General features: G+C 39.3%; 1 pseudogene; it reads right to left on the reverse strand.

Annotated features, from left to right (window-relative positions):
- Positions 1–1,960: 1,960 nt before the first annotated feature.
- On the reverse strand, positions 1,961–2,744 carry LOC118550296 (tropomyosin alpha-4 chain pseudogene; annotated as a pseudogene).
- Positions 2,745–5,332: the final 2,588 nt, after the last annotated feature.

The following is a 5,332-nucleotide window of genomic DNA, read 5'->3' on the forward strand; positions in this document are numbered from 1 at the left end:
ATCCGTGAAACCATCACTACAATCTATGCCATAAACCTATCCATCACCTCCAAAAGTTTCCTCCTCCCATTATAATAATAATAATAATTATTATTATTATTATTATGTATGTGATAAGAATCCTGAATATAAGGTCTACCTCCTTAAATTTTTAAGCATACAATACACTGTTATTAGTTATAGGTTCTATTGCTGCATGGTAAGGCTCTGATACTTATCCATCTTACATTACTGAAACTTTGTACCCTTGGCCTAACACCTCCCTGATTCCCCTACCCCCAGCCCCTGGCAACCACCATTCTACTCTGCTTCTGAGTTTGACTATTTTAGAATCCTCGTGTAAGTGGTATCCTGCAGTATTTCTCCTTCTGTGTCTGCCTTAATTCTCTTAGCATAATGTCCTCAAGGTTCATCCATGTTGTCACACATGGCAGGATTTCCTTCTTTTTTAAGGCAGACTAACATTCTGTTATATATATATATACATCACATATTTTTCATTCATCTGTGAATAGATGTTTAGGTCTTTCATGCCTTAGCTATTGAGAATAATGCTGCAATGAACATGGGATCGCTTCAAGATCCTGATTTCAAACCCTTTGGATATATACCCAAAGGTGAGATTGCTGGATCATAAGGTAGTTCTATTTTTAATTTTTTGAGGAACTTCCATATGTTTTCCATGGTAGCTATACCAATTCCCACCAAAAGTGTGCAAGGGTTTTCTTTTCTCCGCAGCCTTGCCAATGCTTATTCTTTTTTTGTAATAGTCATCCTAACTAGTGTGAGGTGATATATTATTGATTTTCATTTTCCTGATGACAAGTGATATTGAGCACCTTTTCACACTAGCCATTTGTATGTCTTCCTTGGGGAAATGTCTATTCAGTTCCTTTGCCCTTTTTTTTTTTTTTTTACATTTGATAAAGTGACTTTTTTTTAAATTTTATTTTATTATGTTAGTCCATTTTTTAATTGGGTTACTTGGTTCTGTGCTACTGAGTTGTAAGAGTTCCCTATATATTTTGGATATTAACCTTTTATCAGGCATGTAGTTTGCAAATATTTTCTCCTGTTCCATAGGTTACCTTTTCATTTTGTTGATTGTTTCCTTTGCTGTGCATAAACTTTTTCATTTGATGTAGGCTCACTTACCTGTTTTGGCTTTTGTTGCCTGTGCTTTTGAGGTCATATCCAAAAAATCCTTGCCAAGTCCAATATAAAGAAGCTTTTCCCCTATGTATTTTTCTAGAAGTTTTATAGTTAAAGTTCTTATGTTTAAGTCTTTAATCATTTTGAGTTAATTTTTGTGTATGGTGTAAGATAAGGCACCAATTTCATTCTTTTGCATATGGATATCCAGTTTTTCTAATACAATTTATTGAAGACTGTCCTTTCCCCATTGTGTAGCTTGGCACTTTTATCAAAGGTCAGTTGATCATATATACATGGGTTTACTTCTCGGCTCTCTATTCTCTTCCATTAATCTATATGTGTGTTTTTATGACAGTACCATACTGTTTTGATTACTATATTTTTGTAATGTATTTTGAAATCAGGAAGTATGATGTCTCCAACTTTGTTCTTCTTGCTCAAAATTGTTTTGGCTGTTCAGGGTCTTCTGTGGTTCCATCCTAATTTTAGGGTTGTTTTTTCTATTTCTGTTAAAAAAAAATGTCATTGGGATTTTGATAAGGATTGCATTGAATTTGTAGATCACTTTGGGTATTATGGGCATTGTAACAATATTAATGTTTCCAATCCATGAACATGGGATGTCTTTCCATTTCATTTTCTCTAATTTCTTTCTTTTTTTCTTCGGATACAAAATATTTGGTCATATATTCATAATTTACTTGACATTTCCAGCACAGTGAAGATTCAATAGCAAAAGAAACTTCTTAGAAGAGAAAGATACGGAGCTCTGGAGTTTCTGTTGGAACAGGACCCTTCTGTTTGGTTATATACATTTAAGTTCATTTAGTGTCTGATCCAGTGTCTGATGTAAGCCCACATTCTCTTCTTTGGCCTGGGCAAGTTTTTCTTTCAGGTCATCAATTGTCTTTTCCAGTTTTGCAACCGTTCTGTCTGCAAACTCAGCACGGGTCTCAGCCTCTTTCAGTTTGTCAGACAAAACTTTGATTTCTTCTTCATATTTATCCTCCTTTTCAGAATACTTTTTAGATGCAGTCTTGAGTGACTTCAGATTGTTAGTGACATTCTTGAGCTCTTGCAGGTCACCACATTTTAGTTCAGACCCCTCAGCACGCTCTTCCTCCCTCTCCAGCTCGCCCTCCAGGATGACCAATTTACGAGCCACCTCCTGGTATTTGTGGTCAGCCTCCTCAGCTGTGAGCTTGGCCTCTTTGAGCTGCATCTCCTGAATCTCCATCTTCTCACCTTTCATGGCCCGGTTTTCTATCCCCTTCATTCCTCTCTTGCTCTCATCGGCAGCCTTTTCTGCCTCCTCCAGCTTCTGCAGGGCTGTGGCCAGTCATTCCTGAGCCCTGTCCAGTGCCTCCTCAACAAGCTGGATGCGTAGATTGAGAGCTGCCACATCCCCTTGGGCTTTCTCGCGCTGCTCATGCTCGCTGTTCAGCTCCTGCTGCAGGCCCTGCGCGCGGTCCTCTGCCTCGTCCGCCTGTTGCTACGAGGCCTGGATCTTGTTTCACCGCCTCCAGGGAGTTGAGGCCAGCCATGGCATGGAGGCGCAGAGGTGTGGAGGTGCACTCCACAGGCAGCAGGCAGCGGCCGGCGCTGGGCTCGGCTAGGCTCAGGCAAAAGCTGCACCAGCCGCGCCCCGGCCTGATTTTCTCTAATTTCTTTCATCATTGTTGTACAGTTTTTAGTACACAAGTCTTTCAACTCCTTGGTTAAGTTCATTCAAAGTATTTTATTCTTTTTGATGCTCTTGTAAATGGGCTTGTTTTCTTAATTTCCTTTTCAGATAATTCCTGTTGGTATCGAAATGCAAATGATTTTGTGTGTTAATTTTGTATCCTGCAACCTTATTGAATTCATTTATTGGTACTAACAGGTGTGTGTGTGTGTATCTGTGTGCATACATGTAGTCTTTAGAGTTTTCTACATATAAAAGCATGTCATCTGAAGAGGTAATTTTACTTCTTTCTTTCTGATTTTAATGCCTTTTATTTCTTTTTCTTGCCTAATTGCTCTGGTTAGGACTTCCAGTACTATGTTGAATAGAAGTGATGAAAGCAAACATTCTTGACTTGTTCCAGATCTTAGAAGAAATGCTTTCAGTTTTCCACCATTGGGTACGATGTTAGCTGTGGGCTTTTTATATATGCCCACAGGCTGCTGGGTGCTGTGGGTGGGCTTGTTCTCTCTTTCTCTCATAGGAAAACCCATGACTCAAGGGGATCTCTCTCAGAACTGCACTGTGCCAAGTTGGGGGATTAAAGTGAAACTTCTCTTCTTACCCTTTTCAGTGTGTCTTTTCTCATTTCATGCTCCACTGGAGTGCTGTAATATCTCACCTGGATTCTGAAGCTCTCATAAGGGTAGTTTCATCAATGGATGGTTGCTAAACTGGTGTTTCTGTGGGAGGGCAAGGGCTGAGACTGCATATTCCACCTGCTGACATCCTGCTGATGTCACTCCTGATTGTTATTGTCTTGAAGCCACTGTTTGGAGTGGTTTGCCCTGCTGCAATAGATAACTGAAACAGGTTTGGGTTCCCAGTGAGATAGGTGCTGTAATTAACCGAGTACATGTCCCTAACAACAGCACAAACTGCCTCTCCATTTAATCCCATAAAATGAAACTAATAAAATCAGACTGATGATATGCCAGATTTCCAAGTCACAACAGCCTACTAATGATGCCCGCGTGTTTCAAAATGTCTGCTAATAATTCATTGTTTTGCTCATTCTGCTTTAGCTGAAGCAAGAGGTAGCTCTAGGTTGCAGCACTTCCAGCTTTTTCAAAGTACACAAACAAACGGGCTAAGTGAAGCCTTGAAAGACCTCTAATGTCCACAGCAAAACAAAGATGAAGACAGATGAGGATCCATTCTTCAGCCACTATACTTTGACTAGTGGTGAGGAGAGTCTGAAAAACAAAAGTGCTATCAGTCAATCTGTGGTATTGCAGATTGGGAAGATAGCTACACCACAGGGCCTTCTCTAAAACACATGCTTGGGAAAAGAAGCATGCCTGAGAAGTAGATTCTCTAGATCAGGGGTCAGCAAACTAGAGCCTATGAGTCAAATCCCACTGGCCACCTGTTTTTATAAAGAAAGCTTTAGTAGAACATAGCCAACCTATTCATTTGTGTATTGCCTATGGCTGCTTTCAAGCTAAAACAGCAGGATTGAGGAGTTGTGAGAGACTGTACTGACCACAAAGCCAAAAATATCTACTTATCTTGCCCTTTACAGAAAACATTTGCCTAATTCTGCTCTCAATAAGTGACATTTAGCTCTTTTTTATTTATTTTTTTAAAGATTTTATGTATTTCTTTGAGAGAGAGGGAGAGCAAGCATGAACGAGGTGGAGGGGCTGAGGGAGAGGGAGAAACAGGCTCCCCGCGGAGCAGGGAGCCCGATGCGGGGCTCGATCCCAGGGCCTGGAGATCATGACCTGAGCCGAAGGCAGATTCTTAACCGACTGAACCACCCGGGTGCCCCAATTAGCTCTTTTTTATGTTCTAAATGTCTCTCAGATCATTCACACTTTCCTTCACTATTGTTTTTAAATTGTTAATCATGAGATATTTCAAACATACATAAAATTAGACTAAATAGTAAATAACTCATTCACATACCTGCCACTGAGATTAAGCAGATGTTAACATTTAGCCAGATTTGTTTCATCTTGACTTAAAAAATGAAAAAAAAAAATACAAATACAGCTAAAGAACCCCTTCCCTTCCTCCTCCCCCCATCCCCAGAGGCTGTCATCATCTTGAAATTGGTGTGCTTCCTTCCTATTCATATTTTTGTAGTTACTACAAACTTATATAATTGGCTACAGGCTTGAATAATTTTTACATAAGTACTATCATCATATTGTATGTATCTTTTGGTAACATATTTCTGCTCAGCATTATCTTTCTGAGATTTATAGATACTGATACATGTTTATCTAGTTCATCCATTTTAATTGTATTATAGCATTTCATTTTATGAATTAACCACAGTTTATATAACCCAGTTGTGTAACAATCTAATGAGGGACAATTTGGTTGTTTCCAATTTTTCTTTTAACAGGGCTGTAATAAACAACTTTGTATACACCTTCTTGCACACAAGCATATGAATTTCTCTAGGGCATGTTCCTAGGAGTCCAGTAGCTGGTCAGAGAGCAT

Source organism: Halichoerus grypus, chromosome 11 (genome assembly GCF_964656455.1).
Source record: "Halichoerus grypus chromosome 11, mHalGry1.hap1.1, whole genome shotgun sequence".
In the NCBI taxonomy this organism is placed as follows: domain Eukaryota; kingdom Metazoa; phylum Chordata; class Mammalia; order Carnivora; family Phocidae; genus Halichoerus; species Halichoerus grypus.